This window comes from Cetorhinus maximus, chromosome 8 (genome assembly GCF_964194155.1).
Source record: "Cetorhinus maximus chromosome 8, sCetMax3.hap1.1, whole genome shotgun sequence".
Taxonomy (NCBI): domain Eukaryota; kingdom Metazoa; phylum Chordata; class Chondrichthyes; order Lamniformes; family Cetorhinidae; genus Cetorhinus; species Cetorhinus maximus.
In genome coordinates, this window is record NC_135886.1 from 74618852 (window position 1) to 74634830 (window position 15979).

The 15979-nt window shown below is 45.0% G+C and overlaps 1 protein-coding gene across 2 annotated transcripts in view; it reads left to right on the top strand.

Moving 5' to 3' along the window:
- Positions 1–14623: 14623 nt before the first annotated feature.
- xpnpep2 (X-prolyl aminopeptidase (aminopeptidase P) 2, membrane-bound) overlaps positions 14624–15979 on the top strand; it is a 157862-nt gene continuing 156506 nt past the window's right edge. For both annotated transcript variants that reach the window (XM_078547058.1, XM_078547059.1), the window contains exon 1: positions 14624–14718. The gene's annotated coding sequence lies outside the window, so the exon portion shown is untranslated. The remainder of the gene's footprint in view (positions 14719–15979) is intronic.

Genomic DNA, 15979 nt, shown 5'->3' on the forward strand with positions numbered 1-15979 from the left:
AATTCATAAAATCAACAAAGTACCAGCACTGGAATACAAAGCCAAGTATGACCCCATTGAATTAGTTAAAGATCTACAGTTAAAGTATCCAGACAGGTTTGATACTGTGGTAAATTTCAGAGGAGACACTATGCTACATTTGAAAGATGATGAAATTCCTTCAGCTGATCCACCTAGGAAGTGTAGTGTACATATCAAGGACAGCTGAAGTTGGATACAAAAGCCATGAGGTTGCGCATGGCATGCGAAGAGCATCTTTTCAATGCAAAGAATCAATCTGTCTTCACAAGGCCCCATCACACCCATGGTCGAGGATTGTGATTATTTTATTCACCATCCAAGGTGACGATTTTCTCTTGGTCACCAACTATTTCTCAAAATTTCCGGGTTTTCATCACTTAAGGGATACATCTAGTGCATCAATAGCAAATACGATGGCCAGAATGTTCCTGTCGGTGATTTGAGGGCGGGGCCCGCTTGCCGACAGGAAAATGACACGGGGTGACGTTGGGAGGAACCCCCGATATCATCCCACCCCATTTAAATATTCAGGAAGGCGGGAGGACAGTGAAATCAGCTGTCTGCCCACCGACCTGTCAATGGCCAATTGAGGCCATTGACAGGATAATTAAGGTAATTAAAGACTCTGGCGGGATGAGGTTTCATGTCTGTTTAAAAAATCTTTAATAAAGTTTATGTAATATTTATTAACATGTCCCATCTCGTGTGACATTGTCATATGAGGAGGACATACTAATAATTTTTTTATTTTTCTATTTTTTTAACTTTACAAACCTTTCAGCGCTCTCCCTGAGACAACACTTAGTCTCAGGGAGCAGTGCGCTCTTTCGCGCTCATGTGCGAAAGAGCGCACTTTGACAGTTGGGGAATCCCTTCCCCCCACACAGGAAGTGCAACTTCCCGTTGGGCAGCCTGCTGGGCGGGCCTTAATTGGCCCGCCCACTTAAAATGGCAGTGGGGCCCGTTTTGGCGGCAGAGTTCAGCTGCCCACCCGCCACTGAGCCAGTGGGGCCCACCTGCCCATCAAGGGCTAAATTCTGCCTGATGAGTGTGGTCTTTAGTCTGTTTGGTTCCCAGAAGAATTCACGTATATAATGATAATGGGCCACAGTATGCCGGCAAACCATTCCAAGATATGTGTGTTAATTGGGTTATAAACCACATAACAGCATCTCCACAATACCCAAGATCTCATGGGCTCACTGAGAGGATGGTTCATACTGTCAAATCACTCATTGTGAAACGCACAGAAACCAATCAGGATTTTTGAGTTCAAATGTTGCATTTATGGGTAACGCCATTGGTTATGGGATTACGTTCACCAGCTGAAATCATGTTCAGAAGGCAGATCAGAACAACATTGCCAAATCATCATTTGACCAGATTATTATCAGTACAGGAAACATTACTGGAGAGACAGGAAAAGATGAAGTCTTGGGCCTGAATATTGAAGGGTATTTAACATTTTGAAAAGATAGGAGGCTAGGAAAAGATGGTGGGGTAGCTCTGCTAATTAAGGATGTCATTAGTACAGTAGTGAGAGATGAACTTGGCTTGAAAGAGCATGATGTACAATCAGTTTGTTAGAGATAAGAAATAGTAAAGATAAGAGGTCAGTTGTGGGAGTAGTTTATAGGTCCCCTAAAAGTACTTCCACGGTAGGACAGAGTATACAGGAAGAAATAAATGGGGCATGTAAGAAAAGTACCACAATAATCATGGGTTAATTCAAAACAAAAACAGAATTACCTGGAAAAACTCAGCAGGTCTGGCAGCATCGGTGGAGAAGAAAACAGTTGACATTTCGAGTCCTCATGACCCTTCGGCAGAGGGTCATATCTATCGGTTAATTCAATCTGCATGTAAATTCGACAAATCAGATAAGCAAAGGTAGCCTGGAGCTCAAAGAGTGTGTCTGGGACAATTTCTTAAATCAGTATGTTCTAGAGCCAACCAGGGAGCAGGCTAGTCTGGACCTGGTAATGACCAATGAGACAGGATCACAGTAAAGAAGCCTCTATGTGACAGCAATCATAATATTATAGAATTTCATATCAGTTTAAAGGGAAGAAGTGTGTGTCTAAGACTAGTGTTTTAAACCTGAAAAAAGTTAATTATAAGGGTGTGAAAGCAGAAAGCACAAGGAGGATGATTGTCATCACGACACCCCAGGGCCTCCTCCTGCGACACCCCAGGGCCTCCTCCCAGGACACTCTAGGAATGTGCATCTGCTCATAGCCCCCTTGCCTGTGACCCCGTCCACTCTAGCTGCTCAGGCCGCCAAGGGCACTTCTGCCCCTGAGCAAGTGACCCTTACCAGGCCAGGGCCCTCCAGGCCTCAGGCTACCAGAGGCTGTCCGCCAAGGTTATCGCAGACATCAGGAAGTAGCAGCCAGCAGGCTGCCTCAACCTCTGCTTCAGATGTCTGCACCCAGGTGTAGCAGTAGAGTTAGGAAAGTTAAGAAAAATTGATGTCAGTTTTGGGTCACGGGTCTGCTATACATGTAAATAAATTGCACTTTAGTGTATACATTTGATATTTATGTGAGTGTTTTGGACAACTGACGGCATAGTGATTTTGTACATTGGAATCCTCTTATGCAAGGTTTAGCCATCCTCCCACTCAACGATAGTGTCTCACTGTGAGATTAACATTCCTGTGATGTCAACCTTAGTTGAACTAGTCTCCGCACCCTTGTGTGATGTTAGGGAGATGTGTTCCACTCTTTATTGGAAATGTGTGACATAAGCATTTCTAACCCTTCTTCCTCAAGGAACACCACTGAGTGAGGGCAGCTCATCAGCATTGATATTCTAGCGGCATTTGTGTCTCCTCAGTGGTAGTGACAGGAGAAAAGACATGCACGGGAGGAGATCCCTAGGCATGTCCACATCTCAGCCGCAGCAGTGTTTGCATCATTAGATGGCAGCGAAGGCTTCAAATCTTCTGTTGCATTGCTCTTGTTCCTCAGTGGACTTTCAGTTCACAGGGTGAGTTCACTCACAGAGCTCCGTGGACCAAAGCAGAGATCATGGCCTGGCAATTCATGAGGCCAGAACGCGCAAGTGTTAATGCAGGACTCGTTCTCGCTGCAAGTGGGTGGATATCCCCTAAGATGAAAGTAAATCACATTGAGGGCTCGAGAGATGTGGCCATATTCCCTCACTTGACTTCACTCTTCCTGGAACCTGTTAGCGATTAACGTAATACGGACACGCCTCCCATGTCTTCCTTCCTCCATGGTGTGATCGCGATCAACCTCAGCAGCCTTGTGAAGTTCCTGGGCCTCCGGATCTTCATCCTTCAATGATCCTTCATCCTCCTCCAGTTCATCCTCTGGTAGGGGTTCATCTCTTTGCATTGCCAGATTGTGAAGGGCGCTTCATCACACTGTGATGGTGTGGGAAACCTTATCGGGAGTGTATTGGGGTGAGCCACCTGACTGGTCCAAGCATCTGAAGCGCAACTTCAGAAGCCCTATGGTCTGCTCTATAATGGAACGTGTAGAGCTGTGAGCAGCATTGTATCTCTCCTCGGAACGACTCTGAGGGCAACATACTGGTGTCATCAGCCAGTATTTCAGTGGGTTCCCCTTATCCCTAAGCACACATCCCTGCCGATGTCTTGGCCCCTCAAAAATCTCAGGCACCTGGGGGTGACTCAGGGTGTAGGAGTCATGGCAACTCCCAGGGTACCGTGCACAAACGTGCAGTATGTGCTCCCAGTGATCACACACCAGTTGTACATTGATGGAATGAAAGCCCTTGCACTTTAGAAACATTAGGGGCTGCTGCCATGGAGCCAGAAAAGTCACTTCAGTACAGTCTATTGCACCCTGCAACCTAGGGAAGCCCAAGATGGCAGCAAAGTCAGTGAATGTCACAGCTTGGCTATCTTTGCCCAGAGCAAACTTGACATAATGATGGTCCTTCCTGTAAAGGGCACCTGTGACCTCCTGAATGCATTAGTGTGTTGCGGACTGAGAGATGCCTTACAGGTCCCCTGTTCATCCTTGAAAAAACCCAAAGGCAAAGAAACTGAGCGCTGCAGTCACCTTCAAAGCCACTGGTAGGAGATACAATCCACCTCCACATGGCGTCAGGTCTTCACGAAGAATGTGGCATACGTGATGTGCCCGAGCTCGGGACAAGCCTAGGCCTGGTGAGTCACCCCCGTTGTCTGGGTCTCTCCTCCTGACCCTCCTGTTCATGCTCTGGCTCTTGCTTGACCATGTGCCTCAGGCGTGGTCGCCTACTGGAGCTGTGTGCTGCATCATCTCTCTCTCCTTTGCCTCCTCCATTGCATTAGGACCCTGACAAAAGCAGCAATGAACTCTGGGTCCATATGTGCTTTTGTCATCTCTCTGGAAGGAAACATTGAAGACATTAAATAGTCAAAGGGCAAGAAAGTGAAGCTCAGAAGATGAAACATATGGAAACTGTAAGGGTCCCTGGTTTTTCCTGCCCTACATGCCTGGGTGGCTGAAGCCCCCTTGTCCCTGAGACACTAGCACACACATTGAGGTGACCAAGATGGTATCGCAGATATGTAATACCTTGAGCCCTGCGTGGGATGCTAATGTTTAATTGAGATGAGTGACCCAACCTAGCTCTGTGCTCCAATTTCTGATGTGGCATATTAATGACCAATCAGTTGCTCATCACCAATGAGTGGATGCTCTTTGGCCCGTTGGGAGTGTCAATTCTGGTGAACACATGACAGACCTTCATTGATGGAATACCATAAATGATGTAGCTGTACCTCCTTCACTATTGCCTTCTTCCTTTCTTTCTAAGAAGACTCCTGTTCATTCCTCTGGCAGCAACAAGTTAGAGGACGACCCCAGAAAGGCCCCCTTGTGTTCGCCCTCACTACCATTCCACAACCTTCAATCCCCATTGCCCCCCTCGTGTTCATCGACTCCATCCTCACCTCACAGCCTACCCCTGGTTGAAGTGCTAGTTTCTGAAAGTGGAGGCCTGCATGAGTACCATGGTACAGTGGTGTTCTTCGGGACAACGCAGGCAAAGAGCAGGAGCAGATCAACCCAAAAGCCCCAGTAGAGTAGCACTCATCGCAACAAGATCAGCACAGCGCTTTGGCTGGTAGACTATGTATGATCCACTCACCTCGAAGTTAGACCATAAAGACCATAAGGCATAGGAGCAGAAATTAGGCCAATCGGCCCATCGTGTCTGCTCCGCCATTCAATCATGGCTGAGAAGTTTCTCAACCCTATTCTCCTGCCTTCGCCCCGTAACCTTTGATCCCCTTACCAATCAAGAACCTATCTATCTCGGTCTTAAATACACTCAATGACCTGGCCTCCACAGCAATGAATTCCATAGATTCACCACTCTCTGGCTAAAGAAGTTTCTCCTCATCTCTGTTCTAAAAGGTCTTCCCTTTACTCTGAGGCTGTGCCCTCGGGTCCTAGTCTCTCCTACTAATGGAAACATCTTCCCCACGTCCACTCTATCTAGGCCTTTCAGTATTCTGTAAGTTTCAATCAGATCCCCCCTCATCCTTCTAAACGCCATCGAGTATAGACCCAGAGTCCTCAAACGTTCCTCATATGTTAAGCCTTTCATTCCTGGGATCATTCTCGTGAACCTCCTCTGGACCCTCTCCAGGGCCAGAACATCCTTCCTGAGGTACAGGGCCCAAAATTGCTCACTATATTCTAAATGTGGTCTGACCAGAGCCTTATAAAGCCTCAGCAGCACATCCCTGCTTTTATATTCTAGTCCTCTCGAAATAAATGCCAACATTGCATTTGCCTTCCTAACTACCGACTCAACCTGCAAGTTAACCTTAGGAGAATCCTGGACTAGGACTCCCAAGTCCCTTTGCACTCCAGATTTCTGAATTCTCTCCCCATTTAGAAAATAGTCTATGCCTCTATTCTTCCTACCAAAGTGCATGACCTCATATTTCCCCATGTTGTATTCCATCTGCCACTTCTTTGCCCATTCTCCTAACCTGTCCAAATCCTTCTGCAGCCTCCCCGCCTCCTCAATACTACCTGTCCCTCCACCTATCTTTGTATCATCTGCAAACTTAGCCAGAATTCCCTCAATTCCTTCATCTAGATCATTAATGTATAAAGTGAAAAGTTGTGGTCCCAACACTGACCCCTGCGGAACTCCGCTAGTCACCGGCCGCCATCCTGAGAAGGACCCCCTTATCCCCACTCTGCCTCCTGCCAGACAACCAATCTTCTATCCATGCTAATACCTTGCCTCTAACACCATGGGCACTTATCTTACTGAGCAGCCTCCTGTGCGGCACCTTGTCAAAGGCCTTCTGGAAGTTCAAGTAGATAACATCCATTGGCTCTCCTTTGTCTAACCTACTAATTACCTCCTCAAAGAATTCTAACAGATTTGTCAGGCATGACCTCCCCTTGATGAAACCATGCTGACTTTGCCCTATTTTACCATGCACTTCCAAGTATTCTGAATCTCATCCTTAATAATGGACTCTAAAATCTTACCAACGACCGAGGTCAGGCTAATCGGCCTGAATTTCCCGTCTTTTGCCTCACTCCCTTCTTAAACAGGGGGGTTATATTAGCGATTTTCCAGTCCTCTGGGACCCTCCCTGACTCCAGTGATTCCTGAAAGATCGCCACTAACGCCTCCACTATCTCTTCAGCTATCTCCTTCAGCACTCTGGGGTGTAATCCATCTGGTCCAGGTGATTTATCCACCTTCAGACCTTTCAGTTTTCCTAGCACCTTCTCCTTGGTAATGGCCACCATACTCACCTCTGCCCCCCAACTCTCTTGAACTTTGGGGATGTTACTCATGTCTTCCACCGTGAAGACTGACGCAAAGTACCTATTCAGTTCCTCTGCCATTTCTTTGTTCCTCACTACTACTTCTCCAGCGTCATTTTCCAGCGGCCCAATGTCCATTTTTGCCTCTCTCTTACCCTTTATAAATCTAAAAAAACTCTTGAAATCTTCTTTTATATTACTGGCTAGTTTACCCTCATATTTAATCTTCACCCTCCTTATTTATTTTTTAGTTGTCCTCTGTTGCTCTTTGTAGGCTTCCCAATCCCCTGGTTTCCCACTGCTCTTCGCCGCATTATATGCTTTTCCAGTGTTTCCTGTAAAACAGCATCAATCGCCAGTCTGTGAAACTCTTTGGACTCTTCTCATGACAGGAAAGGTTTGATATAAATGTCCGATCTTTCATTTCACTCTCTCTGGTCTGAGATTGTGGGTCTGGTGGGGTCCAATCTGAGAAAAATCCCTTGGACTGCCCTTCAGGACAGAGAGTGAATCTGTACAGGTCGAGGGGAGGGAGGGATGTTTGGTTTTAATTAAAAATAAAAGAGGTGAGGTTGATGTGTGATCCAGAGTCATTCCAGTAACACTGATAGAGTCAGCTTCATGTTTTCACATTGTTCTCCCTCCCTCTGTGTACAGAACAATCACTCAATTCATTCTTCATTTTGGATTTTAGCGCACAGGCAGGCTTGCTTTGTGAATGGAGGAGAATGGAGTCAAAAGGCCTGTGAGGAAACTGGGGAGTTTCTCTTTAGAGAACCTGACCAGTCAATATGTTGCATTTGAATACAGTGAAAGATCCGGTGATGGATTCCCAGCAGCCCGAGCTCTCCAAGTTCTTCCTGCATGAAATCTTCGTTCCTGGGAAACAGGCTGTTTGATTGTTTCAGTCCAGTGAGCCCTGACCCTGTGTTACTGCTGTCTGAATAATGGGCTGTACTCTGAAATAAAACTTACTGCATTGATCACAGCTTCATATCCGTGTCTTGTTTCTCTTTAGGATCAGTGTGTCCCAGGACAAGGTGTTTAGGGATGAATGAGGCTGGGAGAAGATGTGGGAATAACAAAGAATGGGAAGTAGGGATCACTGCACAGAATCTCTGAAAGTTCAGAATAACCCAATAAAAAAGGGACTGAGAGAAGACAGGGGTCTTAGGGTGTCAGCACTCTGACCATTCACAGAGCAAGCTATCTCACAAATATCAGAGGTGGGAGAAGGAGCGAAGGCTATGGAAGGCGTTTAAAGGGACGAGGAAAGTGGGTCAGAAATTGGTTCATTGGTTGGAGAAGGGTTTCAAAGGGAGGATCAGTAGCTAAGGGGGTGGAAAAGGGGTTGGGAAGAGGAATGTTTTTGAACGTACGAACATATGAAGATAGGAATTCGAAGCAGGAGTAGCTCAATCAGGCCCTCGAGCCTGCTCTGCCATTTGATAAGATCATGATCGATCTGATCGCGGCCTCAACTCCACATTCCGTTATCCTGATAACCTTTGACTCCCTTGTTAGTCAAGAAAAAAAAATCACCCTGGCTGCTGAAATTTCGATAGGATGGACATTGCTGTAGATTGAAGGAACATCTCCTTCACTCCCATTGAGGGAGCAGGAGAATTCAGCGGAGGTTGCTCACTTTTCATGGTTTCCTGGGAATTAACCAAGTTTCGCTGGAAGCAGCAGCGAGACAGGGATTGGAATCCTCAGCCCTCAGATTATGAAGCTGATCCTTTACCAGTGGCGGGGGAAAGGGCTTTACCTGGTGGGGAAGAGTTTCAGTGGGTGGGGAAGGAGATCAGGAGGAGGAGACGAGGATGCAGTGGTGATGGGGGAGGTTTGGGGCTCGTTCAGTGGTGCAGGGCTGCAGAAGGGTTTCAGAGGGTGCGGTCATCACATACAAAATGGGCTGAATGGCCTTCTTCAGTGTTTTCTGTGACTCCTTTCTATATTTCTATGAAAAAATTAAAATCTGGCATTTATGTAGCCCCCTTCACAAACTCAGAACATCCCAAAGAGCTTTACAGACAATGAATTCCTTTTAAAGTGTAGTCATTGCTGTGGAAAATACAGAAACTACATTTCACTGATGCCAATTAAAACAGCAACTGGACTGCGTAAAGCCAGAGGGTGAGAGAGGAGGAACCTGGGGGAGAGGAAGGGGGAAACAAATGGATGGAATGGGATCCAGGTAGGGGAAGGAGGAAAGCAAGATACAGGCAGAGTGGTTTCGGGAGGGAATTCCAGAGCTTAGGGCCCAGGAGCTGAAGGCACAGCCACCAATGGTGGAGTGATTAAAATCAGGGCCTGACATTAGAGCAGCTCAGTTTTCTCAGAGCATTGTCAGGCTGGAGGAGGTTGCAGAGATAGGGAGAGGTGAGGTCATGAAGGGATTTGAATACAAGGGTGAGAATTTTATAATTCAGACCAGGATGCGGTATAGGTTGGCGTGCACAGGGGTGATGGGTGACAGCCATTTGGAGTGAACTCAGATCCAGGAAGCAGAGTTTTGGATGAGCTTCACTCTCTGGAGGGTGCAAATGGGAGGTTGGCCAGGAGTGTGTTTGAATGGTCAAGTCTAGAGGTAACAAAAGCATGGACGAGGGTTTGAGCAGTGGATGAAGGCTTTAGGTACAGGTGAGTTGAGGTATGGTGACATGGGAAGGTTGTGGCATAGTGGTGTTGGTAATTATTGGTAATTAACTAGATTGGTAATCCAGAGACCTAGGGTAATGCCCTGGGGAGCCTGGGTTCGAATCCCACCACAGCAGATGGTGGATATTGAATTCAATGTTAAAAAAGTCTAATGATGACCATAAAACCAGTGTCAATTGTTGTAAAAACCCATCTGGTTCACTAATTTCCTTTAGGGAAGGAAATCTGTTGTCCTTACCTGGTCTGGCTTACATGTGAGCCTCAAGGGCAATTAGGGATGGACAATAAATGCTGGCCTAGACAGAGACACTCACACTAAAATAAAATGTGCAATGTTACAGACCTGGAAATAGGTGATCTTGGTGAAGGAACTGATATGTGGTCAGAAGCTCATTTCAGGGTGAAGTGAGGTGCTGAGGTTATGAGAGTTTGTTTCAGTCTCAGACAGTGACCTGGGAGAGGGATAGAGTCAGTGACTAGGAATGGAATTTGTAGTGTGGTCTTTGGTCTTCTGAATATTTAGTTGGGGGAATTTTCTGCTTATCCAGTACTGCATGTCAGATAAGAAGTCTGATCATTTAATGACAGTGGAGGGGTTGTGAGAGGTGATGGTGAAGTGGAGCTGGGTGTTATCAGCATACATGTGATAATTAATACTATGTTTTCAGATAATGTCACCAAGGGGCAGCATATAGATGAGAAATAGGAGGAGCCAAGGATAGAGCAGGAGTGGGAAGAGAAGCCATTGCAGGTGATACTCTGGAAAGATTAGAATGGGAGCAGGCGAGTGCAGTCTGACCCAGCTGCTCAATTCCTCCTCATCCTTCTCGACCTTTGACACTGTTGACTTCACCATCCTCCTCCAATGCCTTTCCACTGTCAGGTCAGTGTTCACAGCAGCTGAGAGATGATAATGTACCTAACATTCCAGGGAAACCAATGATGATTCAAGGACTAGGGGTCAATAAAGTTAACGAGTGTAGCGAAGACATGAGTTCTTGATCACCTGTATCTCGGGAGGCAGCATATCCACCTCAATATGTGTGGTGAGTGTGACATGATAGGGGCATTCTGCTCAGTCAGGAACACCCAGACTAACTGTAAGAGAGAAGCTGTAACTCAAACCAAAGAATGAGGGATATCCACTCAGAGTAAACTGAGAGAGAGAGAGAGCACAGGGAAATCCCAGCCCTGTATGTGCTGAATGAGCTACTTTCACCAGGTGTGGTGCAGAGACACACAGACACACAGTCTCTATTCCCAGCCTGTGCTCAGTGAGGTGCTCTCACTCAGGCTCTAAAGCCCACACATGGAGCACAGAAAGATCCCAGTCTCTGTTCTGAGTGGTCTGACTCCAGGGGTTTGATGAATTACTGCAACACCTCCACTGATGAGGCTGGTGAACTGCAGCATGACATGTTTACATAGGAAGCTGCCATTGGAAACCCTGAGCAGAGAATTCCAAAGATTCACAGTGATGAAATTTCCCCTCATCTCAGTCCTAAATGATCATTATCTGAGACAGTGCTCGTGTTTTAGATTCCCCAATCAGCGGAAACAATCTCCCAGTTTTTACAGCATCAAGCCCCATTCAGAATCTTGTATGTTTCAATGAGATCGCCTCTCATTCTTCCAAACACTAGGGAGAGAAAAAAAAGCCCAATTTGATCAGCGTCTCATCGTAGGGCAATCGCCACATCCCAGTGACCACTTTAGCGAAACTTTGCTTCAGTTTTAAAATTCACTCCCAATTCAGTTTGATAGTTTCACATAGAAGGAACAATCTGTAATGGGCAGGTAACTCTTTCAAGTACATTCACAGTTCTTGGTTTCCGGGAGTGGGACATGAACCCACAACCTTCTGATTCAAAGGCGAGGGTGCTATGAACTGAGCCACAGCTGACACCTCCATGGGCAGTTAGGAAGACCCATTCACAACATTCTGTAACGAGCCACAGTCCAATTCAATCATTGTAAAGATAACACATCACAGATTAGAGATTGATGCCTGGTGACAGGAGCAGCCCAGGGAGTGAAACCAGAGTCCAGGCTTCTGGTGTAAGAAGTTAGAAAGTGACATTAAAGTTTCTGCACTCCAGCAGTTTAAGTTTAATGAATTAACATTTCCCAATAAGTAAACACACTGGAAAAGGAGAAGACTGACACATTCCCTTTTAATCCACTTTAACTGAGTGGGAGGAGGCGGAACATTAACAGGTGAGGCCAAGAAATTGGACAAAGGGTCAGGGACCAATGTTTAGTTAACATCGCAAACACTGAATAGAGAAACAGACATTCTGCTGGTAGAGAAACTGCATTTTGGAGAAATGTGTGATCGGATTGGAAAGCATTGGAAAATTGACCTACAATCCTCCAGCAAGGTATTTATCATTAACTCAATATGGGAAAAGATGGTGCAGCTTTTTCAGAGAGATTGTGGGTGGCTCTGAAAAGAGCCGTTGTGTTTTGAATGTTTTTAAGTCCATTGTGGGGTTTTACTTGGAGCTGGTGTACTTGGTCACCGCCTTTGTCCCTTCGGACACGGTGTGCTTGGCCAGTTCCCCGGGCAGCAGCAGGCGCATGGCAGACTTGATCTCCCGGGAGCTGATGGTGCTGCGCTTGTTGTAATGGGCCAGGTGGGAAGCTTCACCCGCGATGCGCTCAAAAATATTGCTCACGAACGAGTTCGTGATGCTCATGGCCTTGGAGGAGATGCCAGTGTCGGGATGAACCTGCTTCATCACTTTGTAGATGTAGATAGAGTAAGTCTCCTTCCTCAAATTTTCCTGAATATTCCTGCCCTTTACTCAGAGGTTTCTTTCACCCTTTCTTGGCAACTGTTTCCTTCTTCTCTTCTTTTTTTGCCTCCAGAAATATATTTTATTCATAAAATGTGTAGGAGTACATTGCAAACCATTTCAATTTGAAAATTACCGCAAGTGCAACAAAGTTCAACTTGTCCCCACCCCTAGGTGCCTCTCCACAGTTGTAATTCCCTTGATGTTTATAATATATGTTCCATGTCAGGAATACAGCCCGAGGGCAATTTTTTTCAAACTTGAACATTACAGAAACTGCAACAGAATTCAACTTGCCTTCATGCAGCAAGTTCCTCTCTGAGGAACAATACAATTTCTGTTACTCTTGATATTCACAAAGTACAATCAATGTCAAGCATACAGCCCCAGGAGTGCTATAAAATTCTTCAGGCCCTCAGTGCACTATGGGTGAAAGGCATTCAGCAGTGACCTTTCCCCATTGAACCTCTGTGGTGGCTGTACCAAGCTTTAATGTGTTCCTCAGCACATAGTCTTGGATCTTGGAATGTGCCAGTCTATATCACTCAAAAGATAGGCAAGTTTCGGGCAGACCAAAGAGCTGATGATCCCCCAGCTGCAGTTGATTACAAGTGAACTGCAGCCTGACTTGTGCACGCCACCTCTTTTCAAACAGGTTTGAGGCCCCCGTAATTTCCCGCTGGTGTGACGCAAGATTGGAAGGCGTGACAAGATTCCGGGGAGCAGCTGTTTTAATGAGCATTCATGAGATGTTAATGAATGCAAATGGAATTCATGCCACTAGTCGGCAGAATAACCAACCCCCCATAAACCCACCATCGGAAGAATTGCAAACTGAATTTCATCTGTGATTGAAATTGAATTTTTACGCCAGCTGATTTGCAATTTTTTGCTTGCCACTGGATTCTCCATTCCCGCCCACCACGAAACCCGCCATGGGCAGGATCAGAAAATTCTGCTCAGTGAGTGGGCAAAAACTTGGCAGATTGATTATTATGTGGGAAAATGTGAGCTTGTCCACTTGGCAGAAAGGATAGAAAAGCTGTAGACTACTTAAATGGAGAGAGATTGTCGAACTCGGTAGTACAGAGGGATCTGGGTGTCCTGGCATTTGAATCACAAAAAGCCAGTATGCAGGTACAGCAATGGATTAGAAAGGCAAATGGAATATTGGCATTTATTGCAAGAAGAATCGAATATAAAAGTTGGGAAGGTTTACTGCAGCTGTACAGGGCCTTGGTGAGAACACATCTGAAATATTGTGTACAGTCTTGGTCTCCCCATTTGAAAATATATAATTGCGTTAGAAACAATTCAGAGAAGGTTCATTTGATTCATACCTGGGATGAGGGGCTTAACTTATGAAGAAAGGTTGAACAGGTTGGGCCTATACCCATTGGAGTTTAGAAGAACGAGAGGTGATCTTAAAGAAACATATGAGGTCTCAAGGGGACTTGAGAGGGTAGATATCAGGAGGATATTTTTACTTGTGAGAAAGACTAGAACTAGGGGTAACAGCTTAAGAATAAGAGGTCTGCCATTTAAGACACAGATGAGATTTTTTTTTTCTCTCAGGGGAAATTCTCTTGCTAGGCCATTCAATTTATTCAAGGCAGAGTTTGAATCATTTTTGACAAACAAGGGAGTCAAAGGGAGTCAGATGGGAAAGTGGAGTTGAATGGCGAAGCAGGCTCAAAGGGTCGAGTGGCCTATTCCTGCTCCTATGACCTATGTTCCTTTGAAGTCTACACACGATAGGCATGCAGGCCTGAAATTGCTTCCTTTGCACACAGGGCAGAAAGTTCAAGTTGTCCACCCAACAGAAAGAACCTGGTTCCCTGCAGAGGCATCGAAGGTCTGCAATGAGCCAAGTTCATTTGAAGTAACCACCCCAAATGAAGCAATGTTGAGGAGGAATAGAGGTCAACTGAGAGAATTATCCAACAACATTATGCTTAGCACTCCTGTAGCATTACGAACAAGTTCACACTCGACATCTGAAAGTGGCGCTCAGAAAGGCAATCAGCACAACACTCAAGTGCAAGGCATCTGTACATCTACATGGATGAATCAAGAGCACAGTGTTGATGATTCCAGATCTCAGAGAGGTTTTACTATTACTAGATGCCTTAAAGATACTTGGATGATGGATGTGAGATTTAAAATCTTTGTAAACAGTATTTACAACAATCTTATTCTGTTGTGTATATATTCTGTTTGTGTAATGCTTTTACTTAAGGACAAGGGGGATTTTGTGATATTGCTCTAATGTATGTAGTGCAATTTTCTGATTAGCATCACTACAGGAAGTGATGCAAGAGGACATGTGACACAGCAGTTACACCAGTGTTTATCCCTGATAGCATGTGCATGTAGAGCTGGCCTGTAATCCTGTATATAATTTGTTGTTCATCAATAAAGAGCCCAATAGTTTATCATTCATCAATGTGCGATGGGTAAGTTTGTGTTAGAGGCCAGTAACACAACTGTGAGAAGCTCAGTGTTCTTCACTTCTTTTGCTTTTCCCACCTGTGAGATTTAATCAATGTTGTGTACTTTTGTGTTGTAATGTGTGCTTTCAATTAATTGTATTGGATGCTTCTACTGAGATAATTGTAGTTTATTAAACATGTAACTTTCCAATGGCTGAAAAGAGTTTAGAATGTCAGGCTAGGCTAAGTACTTTGTAAGTTATTAATTGTCGTGTCTCAAGATGCGTTTTGTCATTCCAAAAAGAAAAACTCCAGCAGAGGTGGTGAGAGATAGCTGAGGTCTTCAAAAACAGTACCAGACAAAGAGAAATGTTAAAGCGCCAGGTGCTGTGATCTAAAGGTCAGGAAGCAGCCAAAGAAGTAAGCCTTCTCTTCTATTATGCATTTTTATACTTTTATATGCAAACATATACCTTGTGTGTGAATTTCGTTGGCATAGCAGTCAATTCTAACTGTGTCTGTTTTACTGAAATATTGCCTGAATTGTTGAAGGTAAACATTTATGATCTAACTGTAACTGAGAGTAGGTCAGGGCATGTCCAGACTGGACGTGCATACCTAGGTGATGTAGCAGTTAATGCTCCCACCCAATCCAGTGGACATGTCAAAGGATTGTCACCAAATATGGTGAAGGGATTGCTGAGTCTGATCCAAGTAAGGATAAAAGGAACCACATTGGTGAGCAAAGTAGCACAGCTACCCAAGTGACAAGAAGAGAAGAAAACCTACAAGCCAAAGCCAACATCACCTGTGCTCCAGCAACTCCAGAGACCAAGAATTGATTATTGCCGTTTACTACTGCCTTTTGATAAGTATTGTTTTATTTACTTCGCTAAACCTTGATTAGTTCACAAATTATACCAGCTGCCCTTATTAACTACCTTATTAGGTTGAGGTCTCATCCGAAAACTGACAAACTCTTACATTCTACATGCATTGAATTGCAAATAATGGGGTAATATTGAAGTTCTTTAACTGTTAGTTTTCCATTGTCTTTTTGCACCATTTTTGAGGTTATGAAAGGCACTATATAAATACAAGTTTCTATTGTCCAAACTTGCCTGCTGGTTACAATGGATAGACAATCATTGGCTGATTTATCCTGTTCCTCTGCATTACTTTTTTTTGAAAAATGCTTGACAAATCCCTGGATCAAAGCCATTCCTCACAGAAGGAGTTCTGGCTGTGTTTTGCTTTGTGCATGATCGGCCTGAACTCTGTGAGT